The sequence below is a fragment of the Hermetia illucens genome, chromosome 3, assembly GCF_905115235.1.
Source record: "Hermetia illucens chromosome 3, iHerIll2.2.curated.20191125, whole genome shotgun sequence".
Classification (NCBI taxonomy): domain Eukaryota; kingdom Metazoa; phylum Arthropoda; class Insecta; order Diptera; family Stratiomyidae; genus Hermetia; species Hermetia illucens.
Genome location: NC_051851.1, coordinates 8,450,635 through 8,474,446, shown reverse-complemented (window position 1 = coordinate 8,474,446; position 23,812 = coordinate 8,450,635). Strand labels below are relative to the sequence as shown.

Genomic DNA, 23,812 nt, shown 5'->3' with positions numbered 1-23,812 from the left:
TATCCCCGGTAATTACCGATTTGATAGTCTCGCACAGCTGGGGTTGCCGCAAACCCTCCAAGCGAGGTTCTGACTCACAGTCCTCCTCGCTGGAGGGAAAGTGCGTTTGCACCAGCAGCTCCAAGGTTTCACTAGAAGATTCCGTCCAGGAGCCTTCCGACTTTTTAAGGAAGGATGGACTCTTATGTTCCTTGGACAGAATGTTATTAAGCCTCGCGGATTCACTAGTGCTTTCAATGTTCTGACAATAGTCTAGCCAAGACCGCCTCTTGGCGGTCCTGATGACCGACTTGTACTTCTTTAGGCAGTCCTTATATGGCTGCCAGTATTTTTTCCTGTGGCAGATGTTGAAGATTTCTCTGGTCAGCTTCCTGAGACTAGAGAGATCTTCGTTCCACCACGGTGGCAAGGTCTTTTTGCTGTACTTAGCAAGGCACGAGACTTTGAAGGCGGTATTAAAAGCCTTCTCCAGGGCCCCGACCTTTGACTCCAGTTCGTCTGTCGTGCCAATCCTACCAATTTGCGCACCGGAGAGTTTGTTCTAAATTACCTGACCAAACTTTCTCCAGTGGATCCTCCGGGGGTCTCTAAAGGGCTTGGGAACCTCTGCGGCGAGATCTAGACTGAAGAGTATCCAACTGTGGTCAGAGAGGGATCTCTGGTCAGACACTCTCCAGTCCTCCACCCTAAGAATCCCGTTGTCTGTTATTAGGGTGATATCAAGGACCTCCTCCCAACCGTCACAGTTCTCCGAGCAGGGGAAATTAAAGGTTGGTGTACTGCCCCTGTTACACACCGATAGATTTGAAGTAATAATAAAATCAAAGAATGACTCACCTCTTTCGTTGATTTCGGAGCTGCCCCAAAGCGTATGCCTTGCATCAGCAGGTTGGCTTTCTTTGCTGTTATGATGTTCGTCAGATGGTGTAGTTCTTCTGGCGGATCTGATCGGTCATGAGCCATGTACGCCGAGGAAATATACACGTTCTCTGCTCCCACCTGCTCCAGCTTGACCACAACTAGGTCACTGGAACTCAGGTCCGGGCACAGGAAAGCGTGCAGACTCTTCCTCGCAAGAATACATGCTCTAGGTCTATCCTGATCAGCGTCTCCTGTACTGTGGAATAAATTAAAATATTTGCTTTGGAGCCCTTTGATGGTTCGGTTGCTTCCGACCCAGGGCTCCTGTATTAATACGATGTCGATGTCTTCCTCTAAGAGGAAGACGAGCAGATTAGCCGTGGCGCACTTCGAGTGCTGCAGATTTATCTGCGTTACCCTCAGGATGATCTGCTTGCGTGAGGGGTTTGTCAGCCCCCGTCGGACCGTCGATCGTCATCTCCTCCAACAGCTCGTTGGCGGCGTCGATTGGGTCAAGGTCGTCGTCCGGTTTCGCAGAACGGAACACTTTTACTTTGGCATTCCTGACTCCGAACCACACTTTATAATCAGCCTTTTTCAGTGCCTCCAGGCACTCCTCGTTTATGCGGAGTAGTACGGGCTGGCTGTTTATCTGAGGTCCCTCCTCCTTTATAACAACCCAGTCATCCATGGGAATCCCGGGGTTGTGAAGGCGCAGGACATGGATGAGCTTGTCCTTCTCCATGCGGATCTTCGGCAACGGTCTCCTGGGAATCTCGTCGTAAGGGATAATCTTGAGCTTAACGCCCTCCCAGGCGTCGCTGATCTTAGCGACACACGAGCCGAGAAAGTCCTTAGAGAACAGGTCCATGCAAGCTATTACGTGGAACCCACGGACCACCTGAGATGAACCAAAGTGGGGAGTGAGTCCCGGGTGCTTGCCCCCGGTCTCCACGAGATGTTCATAGACCATGCCCGACAGCCTAGCCTCCACACTGGTCCACACCTCCAGCGTTAGTTTGCCGCTAGCAGAATTGCCATCCGCCAGCGCCACACGTAAGTGACTCCTGGCCACGTCGCTGAAAGGCTTCGCAGTACGTGGCCCGTCGGCTGACGGTTGCTGTACAATAATAATAGGTATTAGTTTCTCCGGAATGTCTCCTCCTCTCAATTGCCACACTCAAAACGGGTGCCCTTCTTTGGAATCTTGACGATCATCCCCTTCTTCCACTCTCTGGGAAAGGTCTCGGAATCCCAAGATTTCCGTGTGACTTGAAGCAGCAGATCTGCAATAACTACAGGTATAGCGATAAATAACTCTGCGGGGAGGTTGTTCACGCCCTCCACTAGCAGCAGTGAGTAGAGCGTTCATCCCCTTCCGTTCATCGATTCCTTTCCACGATTTCGTAGTCAGCCAGATCTTATGACGCCCTTCGGGACGTGGTAGACGGCCTGCGTAGTACCCAAGGAAAAAGCATGGTTGATGGCGGCCCAATGCTCATAGATATTATCAGGCGCGTTATTCAGTTTATCTGCCGCTCGGTCAACAAGATACCGATATCACTGTCGAGCGGCAGCTTGGTCGTACAAGCGATCATTGTTGAACTAGGAGTTACAGCTCCCCAACCCTGCAAGAAGTGACGGATGCAACACGCAAGCGAAAGTAAAGGACCATCAGATGGTGATCCCTTTCGAGGCCAATGTCAACGCCTCTCTTGTTATGCACATCCAGAAGACAACTTCTAAATCTACTACTGATCGCGAAGTGGTTGATCTGATTGCTCGTACGGCGTCGGTCAGTTGAGACCCACCTTATCCTTCAGATCACTCATCACGATCATAACGTCATCTTTAGAAAGCTACCCCTAAACCGCGTTTAGCTGCTCGCAGAAAGCTTCCTTTTACACTACATCGAAAATCTACATTGTGCATAGCATTGTATAATTGTAATCCTCCTTAACCTGGATCGAAATCTAGCAGTCTATCAGAAACTGGCTCCTAGGTCAAGGGAGCGCACCTTGCGGTAGTTGCGGTTTTTTGTGGTATCAGACAGACAACCGACCAAAACACCTTTCTGAAGCATCCCGGAACCGCTTTACCCAAGACACCCTTCCATCGAAAGGAGATGGCGATGGCGCTTCCACCTTCTGCAAGGAAAAAGGTGTGGCAGGCATCATCCATAACGTCCTTGTAATAAATATAGTCGGGCGAACATGATTTCCCCAGGCCCAGGTTTCGACAAAACAATGGTTTCGCGAACCTGAATAGGGAGGACTGTGGGGACCCTCGCTTTGATCAGCACAGCGACTTCCATTTTCTCCAATGCTAGGGAGAATTCACGCTTAGCCATCCATCTACTTACTCGTCGCATCACAATTCTCAGTGTGCGCTGGGTTTGCTCAACCGCCCGTGCGGTAACCAGTGCCACAACATCGTCTGCGTATCCGATCAGATGCGATTCATCAGGCATCTCGAGTCGTGGAAGGTTATCGTATAAGGCGTTCCAAAGGTCCGGGCCAAGCATAGATCCCTGGTGTTACCTCCATTCTGCGCTCTACTTCCCAGGTCTCGTAAAGTAGGGCACGCGGTTCCTTAAATAGTCCCTCAACATCCGCAATAGGTAGCCTAAAGTATTGAAATGATTTTCCGGTACCTCAAGCATATCGCACGGACGATACACTGATGGTGTCTCTGAGTCGCTTTTGCCCTTGCTTATCAGCACAAGTTTCGCACCTTCCAATGGGAGGGAAAAACACCCGCTGTCAACATGCGTTGAATGCGCTGAGTAGCAACTTCGGCTTGTACTTACATACCGCGTATAGCGTCCGGTCCTGCTGCGTTTTTGTCCTTCATGGACAGGACCGCCACATCTAGTTCCTTTGCAGTGAAGAGTAGGCATTTCTCAGTACTCACTCCTTCATCGAAATCATCAGTTCGGATGGGGTGGACAGAAAAAAAGGCCTGCACGATTGCTTCCATAGAACAGGGCGACCGATGGACACCAAGTCTTTTTGGAAACCGGCTTATGCCCGGGGCCCCGTGCCTCTCTGTTGATTTCGCGGCAAAGTTACTTTTTCCCCACTCTTATACTCTGCGGTTCTAAGCATCACCTCATCTTCGCCTCTTGCGCGCTGAACAATCCGCCAAAGTCTTTCGTAGGCCCGTAGTACCGAACTCTGTGATACCCCCGTTGTCACGATATACTCTCATTCGTACTGTACCAGATTATCCCCTTCGAGAGGTAACTCTATTCTTTACTTTATGCATGTGTCGAAGCTGTCAATGTCATTCAAACCTCGGGCCTTATCATTGGCGATCCTGCCATATATTTACCACAGTTCTCCCTTGATAACTAAAGGTATCAAGCGCTCGTTAAATTTGACCATCGTTTGCCTTCCGCTTTTTCGTAGTGACGAAACAGACTGGCATTAATTTCTCCATAAAGGCACGGACGGGTCAACTGAGGCGACTTTTGCAGTTGTTTTATTATCACTTTGTAAACCCAACCCTAATGATTTACATTGGTATCTTCGCACAATGAAGGTTGCATTGTCTACTGACCAACAGTCACCTTTTGGGCGGAGTAGAATCACTTGCTTCCGTTACCCATTTGTTGATAAATGCTTTTTTTCTATGGCCCTACCATTCAAGGATATCTCGTGCTCGAATGCGTCGTCCACATAGGCCTTCCGGGCAATCCATCCGGCATTGTGAAAGTTGTCTTTTTGGAGCTCGATTAGCCCTTGACCTCCATGCGAATTGCCCGATACTCATTGTGAGTGTAGTCCCCACCAATTTAATCGCTTCCATAAAGATTCAACGCTATCAGCCAATGGAGAGCTGCGTTATGAAATTGCATCACGCATTAACGCAACCTGGATGAAGTGGCGTTCCACAACTGGTGTCCTTTGTGATCGACGTATCAACGAACGTCTCAAATCTAAAATTTACCGCAATGTCGTCCGTCCAGTCGCTCTCTATGGTTCTGAGTGTTGGCCGACCATAAAAGACAATGAACGGCGTCTTGCGGTAATGGAGACGAAGATGCTACGTTGGACTAGTGGCGTCACACGTTTAGATCACATCCGAAATGAGGATATCCGCGATCGTTATGGGGTTGCACCGATCGTGGAAAAGTTGCGAGAGAGGCGTCTTCGATGGTATGGTCACGCAATTCGTGCAAACGAGAATTCACTTGCAAAGATTGGTCTGAACATCGAAGTCGATGGTAAACGACCAAAAGGCAGACCTAAGCAATGGTGGCTTGATACGCTAGATGGGGATTTAAAAGCCTCGAGATTGCACCCAGATCAGGCATTCGATAGAGCCAAATGGCGAAGCCGATCACGACGAGCCGACCCCGCTTGTGAACGGGACAAAGGCTGAAGAAAAAGAAGAAGAAGAAGAAGATACCGAGATAAATTAAGCAGGAGTAATTTCACTAGAGCGGCCTTCAAAGAAGCACTGACCGCGTTCTCTTCAATGTTGAAGGATCTCTTCACTGCCAAAAAATGTTTTGAACCATCACAAACACATTGTAATCAGATATCTAATTACCAGTTGTATATCTTCAAGCAAGCTGAAGTCGGATTACAAATCTACCGACAGTTCGCTTCCCAAAACCTTCCATTTTCAATAAATATCTGCTTAGATATGTACATGTCCTAAATTATTATTTCTTCTTGCTTTACAGATGAACAGTTGCTTGCCGATTTGAAAATTCTTATGAAAGGGTAAGGTCCTTTATTTTCATTTAAAATATCGCAATGTCTTTCATTTTCTCTAATTAAAGGCATACCAGATTGTCAAATGATCATCCGAGTTGGTCGAAATAAAATAAGGATGTAGACCTACTCCGAAAACCTAAAGAAAGTAGGAGACTTGACAAAGAAAATCCGTTCACATTTAATGCACCTCCACTGAAATATCTCGTCCCGTTAGGCTCAAGGATGTGGGGATTTTTTTTAGATACCTTAGTCTCTCGCACGCCGTTATCAAAACTTTCACGTTTCCTTTAATTCGATGGGTGGGAACGCTCCGAAATCTCTGCAAACACTGCGAACGTGAAAATGAAAAAAAAAACCACAAAACCTTATAATTGTAAAACTCGAGACCCGAGTACACATGGCATCCTCAATCGATGTTTCCCCTGCCACAGATCTTATGGAGGCGCGGTCTTCGGGGTCCCCATCCTACCTTACGATTCTTCACTTCTTTAAGTCTTTGCTGAACTAGCGCAACTTGAGAACCATACTAGCCGGAAAATAGAGAAGTTGCCTCTGAGCGTCGGGGTTCAGTTCAGGACGTATTTCCCAGTATGTCTTCCGTTAAAGAATTCCCTAGCCAACTCAAGGATATCAATGTCTAATAGATCTTTGAACTGGTGCCAAGAGGCCTCACGAAAAGATCGTCCATTGCTGTCCTACCTCTGAACAGGGTGCGTTCATGTGTGTACAGCAGCCTACAACGCTGATTTGATCGATGCTTCGATGGGCCAGCCAGTTACCGCGATAATAGTATAGATGCGATACGCTCTGGTGTAATTGAGCAGTCGTGCCTGGCATGCTTAAAGTGAGCGGAAACGAAGACGGCTTACGGTTTCGTACCAAGGCAACGGCAACTCATCAGACTCCTCACCTCTGCAGAGCAGAGAGAGTGGTTGAGACACCGGAGCCGATAGAAGCTCCAGAGGATGATGGATCAACTATTGAGGATGCATTAAGCGAGCATGATCCTGAGAAGAATCCTCCGAAGAATTTTTGACCCCCTACATGAGGATGGACGATTCCGTAGCCTACACAATGACGAAATCTATGAGCGATACCATGACCGTTCGGTCACCGGCTCAATAGGTTACGGTGGGCGGGTCACTTAATCCGTATGGATGAAGATGATCCCACCCGGAAAGTCTATAAGGGCAATATCTATGGTAGGAAAAGAAGACGAGGCAGACCCTGCCTAAGATGGAGCGATGGCGTGGGCCAGGACGCCAGACAGCTTTTAGGGATATCGAATTGGTGGACCTCGGCGCAAAACCGAGATGTCTGGAGTTCCTTATTAAGGCAGGCCTAGACCGGATACCGGTTGTTGCACCGTTGATAATGATGATGATGATGATCCTTTCTTGGCCTTTGATGTGAACCCAGCTCCAATTCCAGATATGAGTTTCAGTTCCTGAAGTCACAACTTGGACTAAACGTCGTAGTTTACGTTTCGTCGAGTTCCTTTGAGTCCGATAAAGGCATTAAAAGGAAAACCAGATCCAAGGAAACACTATACTACTAAACAGGAAGTCCAGAAAGATCCAGATATCGCATGCGCAGCGGAAGTTCCAGTCAAATTCACAGCCCCTGGCCCAGAAAGGAACCAAGGGATTTAGAGGATGTTCGATTTTAAAGACTGACGTTTGGCAATTAGTGGAGCCTAACTGAATGGAAGGCCAGGGCAATTACAAATGAACTTTCCTAACGCCCTTGGGATTGCGATCCCAGAACATAGGATACACGTAACTTAGTCCATCTCCACTGCTTTTCCGAAAATTTGAAAATCCATAATGGAAAGGGAATAAGGATCCAGGAGCGTTATGGATAAAGTCGAGAAGATACAGAGAGTTTGTGGTGGCATTTATGTATTGTGTATCCCTGATGTACCGCATGACACCAGTGTTTTAGGTCAATCTAATGACTATTTGAAGACCAGTCACTGGTGAACTACGGCGCGTATGTTACGTTAGATGAAAGCTAGGTATCACTTTTGAAGCGAATGGGGGTAGCCTGACGAGCTACGTCGATGCTGGCTGTCCCACGTACATGTATGACAGAAGATCTGACTGAAGAGTTCTGTTTCTTGGGAATCAAGGAAGGGATTGTTTCGCAATCACAAGTTTTTCCCGAAATATAGGTATAGCTTGAAAAGCAAGTTAAGTGCACGTAGAGTCTAACCGGGAACAAAGGTAAGAAATGAATGCCTCTCTATTCGACGCACAAAACCCAACTTTAGAGTCGAAGTAAAATATTTTGACAGGTTCAATTAACTGGAACCGAACGAATGCTGTTATCGGCTTTGAAAACATAAGCGAACGGCTAAGCACTCTGCGCTTGCGAGGCAAGTTTAGAAATATAAGCCTCATAAACGTTCACGCCCCTACAGAGGAGACTGCAGAGTCGGAGAAGGATACCTTCTACGAGGCAGTAGAACGAACCCTCGAAGCCTGTCCCAGATATGATACCAAATTATACTCGGGGATTAAAACAGCCAAGTTGGGAAGGAGCCCGTATTCAGGCGATACGTTGGCTCTCATAGCTTACACCAAAATACAAATGATAACGGACAGCGGTTTATTCAATTATCATAGCAGGGTCACACGAAATGGTTGTTGGAAGTACCTGGTTTGCGCGTACGTGGGCCTCCCCAGACGGGACCACTTTCAACCAATTTGATCACGTGTTGATCGAACGCTGCCACCTCTCAGCCTTGATGAATGTCAGAACATATAGGAGGGCCAATATAGACTCGGATCACTATCTCGTTGGCATGGTGCTCCGAGCTCGAATAACAACACCACCAAGAATCCCCTCTGACAATCAGGTCAGAGTTAACACTGAAGCCATCCATAACACAGCCCGCCGCGACACCTATAAAAGGGAAATGGATGCCGCAATAACCGCAGCCAACAGAGGACCTGGAGATGAAGCATCAACAAATGATCTTCACAACCACTTGAAGAACGTTATCATGGAATACGGCCACAAACATACTTGGCCCCAGCCGCAAAAGGAGTCGGAACGGCTGGTTTGACGATGAATGTAAGCTAGCAACGGAAGAATGCTGCATACCGAGTAATGTTGCATTCTCAAAGAACGCGGGCACGCGCAGAGACTTATCACGAACTCCGTCGAACGGAGAAGCGACTTCGGAGACGAAAAAGGAAGCCTGGGAGAACCAACAAGTCTGTGAACTCGAAAAGTACAGGGAGCAACCGCACCATCCGCGGAAATTTTACCAGCAGGTCAGCAGGATGAAGACTCGATGCTCATCCTCCCGAGACAAAGAGGGAAATCTGATTTCCGACAGAATGGGCATATTAGAGCGATGGGTTGAGTACTTTGATGAGCTACTGAACAACCAGAACATCGGCGAGTTGGAGGTCCCGCCAACTGAAGACGACGGACAAATACTGCCACCACCAAGTTTAGGAGAAACAGTCCGTGCAATTCATCGGCTAAAAAATCATAAGTCGCCAGGAGCCGATGGAATTACAGCCGAATTGGTTAAATATGGAGGCGACCAGTTACACCAAGTGGTTCATCAACTTGTGCTCAAGGTATGGGACAGCGAATCAATGCCTGACGATTGGCAACGGGGTATTATCTGTCTCATACATAAAAAGGGACATATCACACTGTGCAGGGATTATAGAGGTATCACGTTGCTGAGTACCTTCTATAAGATATTCTCCTCTATCTCTATAGGCCGGGTAGCCCCATACGCCCAGAACATCATTGGCTCTTACCAAAGAGGCTTCACTCCAGGAAAATCAGCAACAGATCAGATTTTCTCTCTGCGGCAAGCGATGGAAAAACTGTTGGAATATGGACAACAGTTGCACAATCTATTCATTGACTTTAAAGCCGCCTATGATAGCATAGCCAGGGTAAAACTGTACACGGCCATGAGAGAATTCGGTATCCCGACGAAACTAATAAGACTGACTAGGCTGACCCTGACCAATGTGCGAGGCCAGATAAAAGCAGCAGGATCACTCTCAAGACCATTCGACATCAACAACGGTCTACAACAAGGGGATGTCCTATCATGCGTTCTCTTTAACCTGGCCCTCGAGAAAGTGATCAGTGATGCTGAGGTAAATGCAAGAGGTACGATGCTCTTCAAGTCCACCCAACTACTGGCCTATGCTGACGATATCGACATCATGGGAAGAACCACCCAAGACGTACAAACTGCCTTCATCCAGATCTCGAGCAGGCGGCCATCAAGGCGAGATCTTGGGCTACACATCAATGAAGGCAAGACAAAATATATGGTGGCAACGTCAGCACCGAAGACGAACCAACCAACAGGATCAAACCGCACTGGTCAAACAAAAAGAATAAGGATAGGAAAATACAACTTTGAGACCGTTGACAATTTCTCCTATCTAGGGTCGAAAATCACAACCGATAACAACTACGATGATGAAATCCGCGCACGGTTGTTGTCAGCCAACAGAGCCTATTTCAGCTTACAAAGACTGTTCCGCTTGAAACGTCTCACCATGGGGTCAAAGCTCTTACTGAACAAGACTATGATCTTGCCAGTCCTCATGTATTCCTCGGAAACTTGGGTTCTTAGCAAGAAGAATTGCGAACTCTTGGCCGCGTTCAAGAGAAGAATCCTCCCAAGAATTTTTGGTCCCCTACATGAGGATGGACGATTCCATAGCCTACACAATGACGAAATCTATGAGCGATACCATGACCGTCTGGCTGTGGATAAAATCCGGCTCAATATGTTACGGTGGGCGGGTCACTTAATCCGTATGGATAAGGATGATCCCACTCGGAAAGTCTATAAGGGCAATATCTATGGTAGAAAAAGAAGACGAGGCAGACCCTGCCTAAGATGGAGCGATGGCGTGGGTCACGACGCCAGACAGCTTTTAGGGATATCGAATTGGTGGACCTCGGCGCAAAACCGGGATGTCTCGAGTTCCTTATTAAGGCAGGCCTAGCCCGGATACCGGTTGTTGCGCCGTTGATTATGATGAATGTAGAAACTGATTGAACACTTTTTCTAGATTCAGTACAATCGAATTATTTTGGGTACCCTGTCATTGTGGTGTAGAGGGAAATCTCTGATGCTTTAGCAAAAGAGGGTTCAATTTCCACCATGCCCAGACGGAATGTCAGTATCATTGGCTAATTCTGCTATCAAAAATTGGGAACAAGCTTCAGATAATAATAGGTCGTGGAGCCTTAACGCTGCTAGACACACCAAACTTTTCCTGCCAGAACCAAACAATCATTCGGCAAAGTTTATCCTGTCGAAAAGCAGGAAGACTTGCAGAAGTATTGTGGGTATTCTGACTGGACATAATTCACCAGTTGGGTATATGTTCAGAATAGAAATTCTCCAAGATGATACGTGTCCTGTAATGAGAAAGCGGAACACTCGGAACATTTTCAATGTGAGTACCCCGCCTATGGACGCATCAGACATCAGATTGTTGGTGCTGATGTGCTCCAACTGCAGCGGGTAGCATCACATCTACTAACGGAAATCCTGCGATATCGTATATTTAGAAATTATTCTACAACACTGCCCTCCCCTTCAGCGATTGCAGCGCGTTTTCAACTCTTCGTAACATTTCTGGAGCACTTCGACTGGGATGTCCGCGAGTACCCTCGTCATGGCCGCTTGGATGTCCGTAATTCACTAACAAGTCGGGAAACCGGAAGCTGGACGCTTCAGGTACGAAAGGTTTTGTGTATTTCTTAGTACGTAGCACGTAATATATGCATATATTATGTGAGAATATCCACTTTCGGATGATATTGACATTCATAGTCTTGAATTTACAAGGAAGCGACAACTTTGACATATTATAGCTTTGTTAGTAATAGTGCTATTTCGACCAAACTTGGTGAGATCATGCTCTATGTTATATCCTATATTACTGCCAAATTTCATGTTGCTAACATGAACTTAAGGGGGGTTTTGCAGCCAATTACTAAAAATTATGGTAATATACTATTATTAACCTTATTTGTACAGATATCAGTATAGAAGGTATTTCGGAGCCCAGGCACCATATAGTGGCAGCCTCCTGATTTTTTTCAGATTTTTCGGTTGGGTAGTTTCTGAGAATGGCCCCCTTAAAGGAATGGTCACTTTCAACCCCCCGCACTCCCCACCTTTCCAACAAATGTTAAAACTAAGACCGGCTTCGAAAAGTACTAATCGAGACCTTTAATTTGATACCCCACATGACTCTTTTTGATGAAAAATTTACACCCCCCTTTTGCATGTATGGGGACCCCCCCTTAAATTCAACGTAAAATGATGTAACTCACTGTATGCGTGAGCGTTCACAGTTCCCACCTTTCTGCCAAATTTGGTGTCAGTCGCTGTAACCGTTTCCGAGAAAAATGCGTGTGACGGACAGACAGACAGACAGACAGACAGACGGACAGACAGACAGATAGACGGTAAACCGATTTTAATAAGGTTTTGTGTTTACACAAAACCTTATAAAAATGGGTTCCTTTGACCACCGGTGTTGTTCTAGGAAACAAAAAAAGTCACAGGGTGACATATCGGACGAATAATGCGGTTGTTGCAACACGGTGATCCGTTTTGAGGCTAAGTACTGGGACACGGTGTGTTGGCAGCATGGCGCGGCGCGTTGCCACGATGAAGGATCCGGTTACGAGCGATGTCTGGGCGCACCCTGTTGATTCGTTTTCGCAATCTTTCGAGTACTTGGCGATAGTAGACTTGATTTAGGGTTTGCCCCGGTGGAACAAATTCTTTGTCGACGATTCCACAGCTATTACTTGCTCATGCGTACTTTTTTCGGGCGGGGGCGTGCGAAGACAACCATTGTGAGCTTTGGTGTTTGGTTTCGTATTGGAAAAACCAGCTCTCGTCACCTGTAATAACTCGATCAAGCAGCGTGGGATCGATTTCCACTTGTTCTAAACAGTCTTTTACGACGGCCATTCGATGCTGCTTTTGCTCCTCAAAAAGGTTCTTGGGAACCATCTACGCACACAACTTTTTCATCACGAAATCGGCTGTTAAAATTTGTCTGACTGTTTCAGGGTTCATACTCAGTTCCGATGCTAACATTCGAATTGCTAAACGCCGATCTTCACGGATTAGGGCGCGCATTCGCATCAGTCCGCACCTCGATTGGTCTCCCACTCCGCGCTTCGTCTTCCACCCTTTCACGCCCCTCCTTAAACTCTTTATGCTATCGAAACACCTGGGCACGACTAAGAGCACTATCATCATGCACTTTTACTATTTTAGCGTTCGTTTCCGAAGCTGTTTCGCCCAATCTGGCGCAAAATTTTATCGCGACGCGTTGCTCTAGATTTCGTTTCTTCATTTTGACGAGCATTACCAAGACACGTCTACTCAACACGACACAGCAGGCGAACTAAACCAGCTAGAGCGATAGTGAATATATCAATGGAGAGGGGAAGGATGCCGGGGATGGGGAAGGCAATTTGAAGTTTGCAGGTTTACCACAAGTTCGGCAATAAAACCAGTCTCATTACTTAATTGTCTAATCTTGTACATAAACGAATCCAGGATCGTCCGTTAGGCGGGGGAATCGAGTACAATGGATCACTATGGTCTGAGTGCTCAGAGGCTCTGCCGCTCCCCCATCTCAAACACATACACCTCTTTCCGTAACAACAGCACTGCGTGGTACTGACTGGATTGCTGTCTCGTTCGCAGGTGCCGCATCATTTTGCCAGTTTTATTCTCTATTTGCGCATCTCGCTGTCTCGTCGATATTTAAGCCCTTGCTGTATCCTTCGCAGGCGATGCATTTTCGTGCTGCCTACAAACGCAACCAACTCATTCTCCATTCCCACTATCTCCTCATTCGTATTGTTTGTATTCGCCATTTAAGTTTTTAACGGTGCATCGTGTGCAAGGAAGCGGGCCGCAATAGTCAGGAATGGGTATACCCTCGAGGACAATGCCTGACCTACGCTTAACTGATCCCGGAACTGACGGAGGGATCAGCCCTCGCTCAGGACAACGCGGTCTACCAATACCAGGGCCCCGAAAGAGTTGACACTTGATACACGCTATAATTACCACCTTGGCAGAGCTAGACTCACATCACCATATCGACGTCGACAAGGATTTGACGGCTCCGGGGTCTCCCAGTGTTTCCCGGCGTTTATCGGCAGTTTTTATTAGCAGTTCGCTCTTCACCGAAAAACTTTCTCGAGGCTCTACCTAGGATGCAGCTATTATGCCAACTAGGAGGTCAGAACTACTTACTCGGGCACCCCGGGCTGTCACGCCCCGTATCGTAAGCGACCTGTTTAAGAATCGCTGGGGGCCCTTCTGGGTTTGTATATTGCAGGCTGTTGGCCGGATCAAAAGACTAAGTTTGGGAGAATTGCAGTGTGTTGACCGCAAGTGGAAAGGTTTCAGTCCACTTTCTGACGTATTCTCAGAGAGGGAAGCAAGAAAGCATAGCCACTTCGGAGCTAGACGATCTATCATTCCTGGTGAAACGTGGTTTTCCCCGTTAATTAACCATAGTTAACCTTGAAGTCCATTTTTGGAAACCACACTGATCGAGCTGGTCTACAAACGGTCAATTTCATTATCATGAGAGTCTACCAAGTTTGGTGTTACCAAATACCATGTATAACATGCTTCCGATGCCGTTCAAAAAAGTAAGACCCGCCAATTGATTGTAAACATTATATAAGTCTGCTGTCTTCCGACTTTCATACCAAATTGATAGGCGATCACGCAGGTGATCTGATTAATTCTTACGTTCGCCAAACTAGACGTGCTGCGCTATTGCCTAATTACTTACGTACCGGCTCAATATTTGAGGTAGACCTGACTTAACTACTCATATCGAATATTATTAGATCTGGGATTGCTTCGACGTAAAGGCAGAGAGGTTCCAGTACGCAATTGATCTCGTATGATTAACACGATCAGCTTACAGTCATTTCATTACTTATTCTCCTCTTTTTTCGTGGACGGTTAAGTAGCACACAACCGTGAAGTTCGGGGTTTTTTTTTCTCTCTCGACCAATTCAATTTAAAATGCTCATTTATCTTTTTTTCGGACGTGAAACAACTAAGCTGAAATATGTATTTATATGTTTCGTCCACAGTAGACAAAAACGATCGCCACACAGAAGGCAGTTAATGGCCAGCTTGCTAATTCCTGCGGAATGATAAAACCAAAAAAAAGCAAGATGCACATTGCATAATTGCTACTGCATATTTAAGCGAACCAAACGGACCGACTAAAAATTGCCTAAGGTGGAACTTTAGATTTATATTTCATCTACGGCTCTGTATGTAAATGCCCAGGTAACCTGGCAGTTCACGGGGGCCCAGTAACTAATTGCATAGCGTGGAATAAATTTGAAATTTGGAAATAAAACCTGATTAATAGCATATGCGCGACCTGTATCTGTACAAAGGCTCTTTACCTGCGCTCGGCATATTGCAGCATAAATAGTAGATTCGTATGTGTTGTAACTCATATTTGAGATGGTTGAAGTCATTCGCAGATTCAATAATTGTTGTAATGTAACAGGCCGTCGTCGTTGGCATTTCACTTTTACTTTTAGGCTCCCCAACTTACATTTTTCCGAGTGCCAAACGCGGTTGGATTTGAACGTGTGATGATTGATAAGGTTCGTTTTTTTGGGCCCATATGTATTTTGGCATTGTTTTGAAATATTTGGCATACCTGAAGGCTGGCTGGTTGAAGCTTGATATTGACGAATGCAATCTATTAATCATTAACACCAATCTATCAAATTAAATGTGGTATACACAGTAGTGATGTCTTCCGTGATATTTTCCTCTGCCCTTTTTTTGCTATGATCTCGATCCCAACACTTTTATCCATATACATACAGAATCCACTTCAATCCTGCTAGTGAACGCATTCACATCCTTTCTCTGGATCTTCATACCCCCGAACTTGATTGATCAACGTTCGTATCAGCACAGCGCGAATTTACAGTAAACCTTTCTTTTCAAATGGGTCCTTATTTGCCAATAATCCAGCACTCCAGTCAGTGTTTCATTAAAAAAAAAAACCATTGACTAAAGCCATGATCTCATGACCCAAATTATAATCTGGAAGAAGTTTCGATCCAATGTACCTAAAGATATCAGTCCCACAGGTGCAATCACACTATTTTTTCTGAATTCGTTGCTAGACTGCGTGGAGTTGCTCAAGGTCAGAATTGTAATTTTTTATCGAAAAAAACAGATCACTAGTTGCCGCAAACATTACCCTTCAGTGCGCGAAATATCACCAACAATGTGATATCACATTACAAAGTAATATCACAAACATCACCTCTCATTACCTTAATTGTGCATATAAAGTTATGTCGCCAACATAAAAGATTAGCACTAGGCACCACCAATTAGGTGTGTACATAACTTCACTTAGTAGTATATGCATTTTCTTCCATGTTGCTTGGCATTTAATCCGTATAATTAAAAGTTGTCTATCACGCACAAACTGGAAATTATTCTTCCAAGAGAGAAGAACACTCACGGGTTCAGAATCCATAATCGGTATCGACACTCGACAGCAAACACCGCCGCTTGTACTGGGAATAACGGTGTGATATATTGAACGACACATTGCCAGATTACTTAGACCGACACCATACACACATCAATCAATGGCCGACGTTCATTACCAAGCAGGACGAAACCATCTGTCAACTTTTTTTGATTACCAGTCAATAATTTCGCAAAGCAAAAAATCTGCATCCCCATATACAAAACACTCGAAATCATTTTGCTATCCTAAAGTCAGTCAAGAAAGCAAACAATCGTAAGCATCGCTGCCACTTACACTTTGAGGAACGGTGATGTTCGGTGATCACATTATTAAACATTACCTATCACAGAGTAATATCATCATATCATTTGGTGATGCGGTGATATCATAGTGTTTGATGATGTTTGGATCACGGTAATGCATTATCACATTTTAAGGTGATATCACTTTTCTGATATTACATACATACATCACCTACCCAAACGCGCTTCCATTTCAATCACTCTAGCTGCAATTCTAACTCGGTAGGTGTGTAATTTACCCGGTCAACGTAGGTAAACGTTAATAAGATATATATTTCTAAATTTGCCTCGCAAACGCATAGTCTTTCGCTTATATTTCCAAAGTTGAGAACAGCAGGTTTCATTTTTTGGCTGACTAAGAAACATCCGAGCACATAGTTTACTGGATGGCCGCTTTAATATATGATGCAATGGCTCTTTTCCAGGAAACCGGTCCCTATCCAGTGCATCGCTTGCAGCGCGGGTTCGTGGTTGTGTAGTCAATCCAGTCCGAAGCTCTCTCTGTGGCTTCGTAACGTCGATTTTCCGTCTAAGGTTGTCAACCCTACCCAACGCCCAACCTGGAGGACTAATTGGTACAATTTGTCCAATTTTTAGGTGCGGGAGACACGCCTTCATCCTTCTCCCCTTTGTTAGGAAAGAACTCCCAGCGAACACCACGTAGAACTGAAGATAGGGTTTGGTAATAGAGCTGTTGGTATTGGTTCAACAACCGTTTCTCAAGTTTTATGCTCCATGGTGGATCCCAATCTAAAATACATAAGTACCCTCTTAACAGACCATGAATCACAGGTACATGCCCTTTTATCATTCATGATCTTGAGATACAGGTTTACTTACCTACAGCCATAAGACCATTGATATTTCTCAGATTAAAAAAATATGGGACACTAAGGCTTGACTAATTTAAATTTTTACTCATACCGTATTTTTGACCCAACCTATATATGCACAGACGCCTATTCATTATCTGCATTATTTCTTCTATAATTATCGAGATGCTTGCCATCATCTGGATTTTATTCTTATTACTTACTATCACTGTTTTGTCACTAAGATCAGACCTGTTTCTTCCACGTCATTGCAGTCTGTTCTCTAGCAGTCTTCCAATATTTCACACAAGTCTTGTGACAGACAGATAGGGAGTTGAGAGGCAGACAATGATCCGCTTTTAATAAGAGATTGTTCTGCACAAGCCCTCCACCCCTCTAAAAATAGAGGAGCTATTGTTCGGTGGGCGTAGCATGAATCTTTCCGATATGACTTACTCATGTTTTCAACTAACGTTATCATCGCTTCTCTTCCTTCCCCCCCTTTCCTCCCTCTCTCTCTCTCTTTTCTTCACTCTCTCCCTGTCACCCTGCCACTCTCCCTTGCTCACTCCCACCTCCCCATGGCTCTTTCCTCTCTCTCGTTCTCTCCTCCCGACCTCTCTCCTCCGCCCCCTTCTCTACTTCCCTACCTCTCTCCTCTTCCCTCTCTCTCCCACAGCTCTAAATCCGGATGTTATGTTTGAATTTGTTGCAGCCAGGGGCAACGCACAGGCGACAATCGAAGGAATATCATATATTGTCATCGTCTTTCTAGGATTTCTTAACATCCAAACATCACAATGTGATTGTACAATTTTTTCAATGGACCGAAAGCACTCCAGTCCAGGGGCTGAGCTTATGCGAACAAAATGGCGGCAAGGGCAAAACTATTGTATGATTGTGTTGACTAAACTGGAGAGCTTGAATAGAGATATGAAATTGTTGATTGTTCAAAATGAGTAGCGCTGGATTTGTTGCTGAAATCTGAGAGCGGTCTCAAAAATATCTCAAAAACAATTAAAAATTAGAAGTAATCATGTAGCCAGTCTTGTTTGCGCTTCCGGCACTACTAATGGGTGCTTTGGACAAAAGATGAGGTTTGAAGTTTACTCGTGGGAATAGGAAAAATGCCAAAAAGCGCCATTGTCACAAGCGTTCCTATTTCTGCCAAGGTGAGCTGTCCAATCAATTTAAAACCTTTGTGGCTTACAATTCTACAGGGAGTGTGTACGATGGTAAGACCAGTTTCGCCCATATTGTAGATGGATCGTGGAGGATAGTCTATTCGGTTGTACGTGGTTTATAGATTTTGAAAAAATTCACTGACAGACACTCTATTAAAAGTGGAGTCTTAGGCAAGGCTTACATATGGACAAATTATGGTGCCGTTTCAAAAAATTGGAAAACCAATATTCTCCGGCAATTTCTTGCTCCGTCCAGGAATTTGGTATGTCCAAATTCAGTTATCTCGCATACTCGGAGGCCAATTTCCGATTTTCCTTTGACGAAAGTCCGAAATAAATGTAAATTGCTTCCAAAATGTAATCGCAGTGCTTGAGGGACACCTGCTCCTTGAGTCGGCAAACGACCAAATCTATTTTTACTTTACCAGCCGCCAGCAGTTTGATCGCTGCTTCAGCTGGTAAACTTATAATTGCCATTTCCGTGTCTCCGTATGCCTTCCTCAGTCATCTGATTGCGGAATCTTGTAAATTAAGTGGTCCCAACTGCTTTTCTAAGGCGTCGCGGAGTTCCTCTTGGGTCGTGATTTCATCAACCTCCTTACATTGTAGAACAATCTCCAGGATTCCCGCCCGTCCTTATGCTTCTTCTCCTAAAGACTTCTCTACCTTGCTAAGGAAACCAATCGGTTTGCCCGGAGACTTCTTGAGCTCCAGCATCAGATCTCCTTTTTGAGAGCGTCTGATTCGGCTGACATTTTCTCCAAGGTCCATCAACTCAGGACCGGATTTGACCTTCCTGGAGATATCGGCATAAGTCATATCATATTTTTTGGAGATGATAATTAATTCGGCCCGTAATCTTCCCCCAACCTTGGTTCATGCTTCCTTGGTTCCTTTTCGAGGCTTTACCTCCCTTGGGTCGGTTGGAGCCGGCGCCGCAGTGTCCATGATTTTGGTAAATTTGTTTGCCGGTGAGAGACTTTTTTGCCTTTTCGCGTCCTGCGAGGATCCGAAAGAATCGCTCGCGCCCTCTCTACTCCTCTTTTCAAGCTTACCGCCCTTTGGATTTTGAGGGAGTGTCACTTGTGTTTTATTTTTTTTCGTCCTTGACCCTATTGTACAGTACACGAATGACTCGGACCTTGTTTTTGATGATCTGGTTCACATTGTGTTTGTCCTTTTGAATTCGGACTACTACTCTATTATATCCTCCGAATAGAGTAAACGATGATTCGTCCGTATTCCGACACTGCTCCTCTGCTTGGTTTTCCCACTGGGCGCTTCCGTATTTATTAGTCTTCCGGGAGATTCCCTGATTTCCTTCCTTAACCAAAGTTGATTTCAGAGGAGATCGCAGGATCGTTGAGCTTCTCCTAAATGAATCAAACACTAATTCCTGTGACATATTCCGACCAGGTGCAGTCACCCCGCTATGGACTAATTAATAACCAGTTTGTGGGGCATCTTTCTGTGTTTTTTGAACAGGCGTTCTCGGGAGTGATGTACTCCTTTTGAGTCCAGGTTACTTGTAGTATTCAATGCAACGGTGGCTAAGTAATCCACCACCGAAGGACTACAGTCGAGGGATATCGACGGCCAGGAGCCTGCTTACCCACTCCCAAAAGCCCTCGGTACTGGGGTTTCGGGTCCCTATACAATACATTTTTCTCTCTTTTCTTCTTCCATATTGTTTTCTCATTCTGGGTGTCCTTCCCATAGCCATTTTTTTCACGAGTGGGTGGTTTTCTCCTGTCTGTCTGTCTGTCCGTCACACACATTTTTGCTTGAAGACAGTTGTAGCGATTGATATCAAATTTGGTGAAAGTTGGGAACTGTGAAGGCTCACGCATGCAGCGAGTTATATAATTCAACGTCGAATTTAAGGGGGGTCCCCATACATGCGAAAAGGGGGTGTGCATTTTTTTTTGTGGGGTATCAAATAAAAGGTTTCGCTTAGTACTTTTTGAAGCCGGTCTTAGTTTTGCAATTTGTCAGAAAGGTGGGGAGTAAGGGGGGGTTGAAAGTTATCATTTCTTTAACGGACCCATTCTCAGAAACTACCTAAACGGAAAATCTGAAAAAAATCAAGAGGCTGCAACTAGATGGTGCCTAGGCTCCGAAATACCCTACATGCCGATATCTGTTGAAATAAAGTTAATAATAGTATATTACTATAATTTTTAGTAATTTGCTGCAAAACCCCCTTTAAATTCATTCTAGGACCACGAAATGATTCTACCAAGTTTGGTGGAAATCGCGGTATTATTAACAAAGTTATAATAAGTCAAATTTGTTGCTTCTTTACAAATTCAAGACTGAATGTGGACATTCTCGCATAATATATGCGTATATTACGTGCTAATGGGACAAATGCATACTCAGATGTCTTTATAAAAGAAATACTCAAAACCTTTCATACCTGAAGCGTCCAGTTTTCGGTTTTCCGACTTCTTCAAATTTTTCGCGTTGCCACGAATTGCACCGATCTCCCCTACCTGATGCCCCGAACTTCTAATTTCCTACTTGTTTTTAATTTCCTGAAAAAGATTTTTTCCAGTGAGAAATTATCAACCCACAGGGGCTCTTCGCTAAGCCTTATCAGAGGTCTAAGCTTCGTGAAAATTTCCGGCCCGCCCGCCTGCCTCGCCGAACTTGAATGATTCCAATAACTATAAGCTATTTTATAAAAATGTAAGGGGTCTAAGGACCAAGCTGTCGGATTTCAAACTGTCTGCCTTAGCATTCCAACATCATGTCATTTGCATTTCTGAAACCTGGCTGGATGACAGGATTTTAGATTCTGAGCTCCTCGAAGGTTACTCTGTCTTTCGGTGTGACAGAGACTGCGTTGCGCTTGGCAAGACAATTGGCGGAGGTGCCCTAATAGCTGTTAAGTCCCCTCTCCGTGCCGAAATCATCTTTTCCTCCTCCTCCTACGATTCTGTTACCATACGTGTCCTTCCGCCAAACGTGCGTCCCTTTATCATATCGTGTGTATATTTTCCCTGCCTACGCCCACCTTCTCTCTGTACGAGGATTTCTTCGACAGATTATCAGATTATCATCTTCTGTGGTGGCTTTAATCTTCCTATGCTCTCCTGGCCTTCCCTCCCTCCCTAATAACTCGACCCACCCTTCCCTTCCTCTATCCCCTTTCATGTACACCTGTGGGGCCCTCCGATTTAACCTTTCTAGAAACCACTTGGATCGCACTCTTGACCTTGTCCTCTCTAACCTTCCTGTACGTTATCTTTCCCAATCCCTTCATGCTCCGTTTTACGTTGCCCCTGACGCTCATCATCCTGCTCTCGAATTCGATGTTCAGAAATCCCGACTCCACTCTCCTGTCGCTCGCAAGCCTACCAAATTCAACTTTCGTAAGGCGAACTTCGAAGGTCTGAACTCAGCCCTGGCGTCAATCAATAGGATCCCCCTGCTCTCTCCATTTACGTGTGACCAAGCACTCAACAGTTTCTATACCATTTTATCTGATCTTCTTCCTTGTTACGTTCCCTCCTCTCCTAAGTGCTTACGCTCTTACCCCGTCTGGTTCACCACTGAAATTCACAAAAAAATACGTCAAAAACAGACTGCAAGAAAGAAGTTCCTGTCTTCTAGAAACGTTGCTGATTTAGTTTTTTTCAAATTCCTTCGTTCCTCGGTCAAATCCTTAATACGTAAGTCCACACACGAAGATTTGTCCAGCGTGGAAGACCCACTAAAGCGCGGAAATCTGAAACTTTTCTGGTCCCACATTCGCAACTCCCGCTGCCCTGCCCAGTTATCTCCTCCGTTCATTAAATTCTCTGGCTTCTCAGCTAACTCCCCCCAATTATCTTGTGATTTACTATGCCGCTACTTTTCGTCAGCCTATGTTCCTCCTCCTTCCTCCGAATCCCTCCCGATAGTAGATGTAGCCTGTCCCGCATCGCCTACCATTCCCCTTCTTACCCCTATCCTTGTCGAATATCTCATTGGCAAACTTGATGCCAATGTCGGACCTGGTTACGATGGTCTTCCGAACCTCTTTTTGCTCAAAACTGGTAAGTCCATCTCCCTTCCCCTATCCCTTATTTTCAACAAAAGCCTTAAAGAGAATCATTTTCCCAGCTTGTGGAAAGAGGCTCTCATTATCCCCATTCACAAAAGTGACGATCGTTCGCTTGCCGAGAATTACCGTCCCATTTCCCTCCTCTCCTCCTGTTCCAAAATTCTGGAAAGATATGTCAACGGCTGGTTGTCCGCCCACTTAAGCCAACACATAGTGAAAGAGCAACACGGCTTCGTTAAACGTAGGTCCACTGCCTCCAACCTGCTTGACTTTAGCAACTTTGTCGCCAAATGTCTAAATTCACGGCAAGAAGTGCATACCATTTACACTGACTTCGCGAAAGCCTTCGACACTGTAAATCACAAGATACTTCTATCCAAACTCTCGTCCCTAAACGTTCCCATACCACTTGTTTTATGGCTTGCCTCTTACCTTTCCAACCTATCCTGCCGCGTCTCTTTTGACGGCTGTACTTCCCGCTCCTTCTCTCCCTTTTCTGGCGTCCCACAGGGGTCTATTCTGGGTCCTTTGCTATTTTTATTTTTTATTAACGACCTTCCTCCCCTCCTTACTTGTCCCTGTTTGCTCTATGCAGACGATCTTAAGCTGTTTTCCGCTATATCGTCGCCTATGGACTGTGTTTCCCTTCAGAATAACCTGGACACTCTGGTTCGTTGGTGCTCGACTAATGGCTTAGCGCTAAACGTCAAAAAGTGTCACTCTACGTGCTATTCCCTAAAATCCTCACCCACTTCTTTCTCCTACTCTCTTGACGGACATTCCTTATCCTGCTTAAATTCCACTCAAGACCTCGGAGTCACTGTCGACAATAAGCTCCGCTTTGACACCCATTGCCTCGATGTCATCAATCGAGCAAAAATTGTCAGGCTTTATTCTTCGCTCCTCCTCTGATTTTGACTCCATCCAACCCTCCTTAGCTCTCTTCAATTCCCTCGTGAGGAATACCCTCGAGTATTACTCCGTGATCTGGTCACCCTCCCGTAACTGTGATTGTCTTGCCCTTGAAAATGTGCAACGTAAATTCACCCGTTCCCTCTTCTTTAAGAAAAGCTTCCCTCGTGTGGATTACCCCTCCCGCCTCCGCTTTCTGAACCTTCCCTTCCTACGACAGCGTAGATCCTATCTGGATCTATGCACATTCTTTAAACTTTCCTCGGGTCTGATGGACTGCTCTGCCGCTGACGAGATCACCTGCCGTCCTGCGTCTTATAACACACGTAACGCAGACATTTTCAACGTGCCCTTCGCAGAGCTCGAAGTCTATTTTCATT

At 45.4% G+C, this 23,812-nt stretch overlaps 1 protein-coding gene across 1 annotated transcript in view; it reads left to right on the top strand.

Moving 5' to 3' along the window:
• Window positions 1-23,812, top strand: part of LOC119650624 (E3 ubiquitin-protein ligase RNF19B-like) — a 227,993-nt gene that overhangs the window by 71,458 nt on the left and 132,723 nt on the right. The window contains exon 2 of the mRNA XM_038053513.1: window positions 5,555-5,594. The gene's annotated coding sequence lies outside the window, so the exon portion shown is untranslated. The remainder of the gene's footprint in view (window positions 1-5,554; window positions 5,595-23,812) is intronic.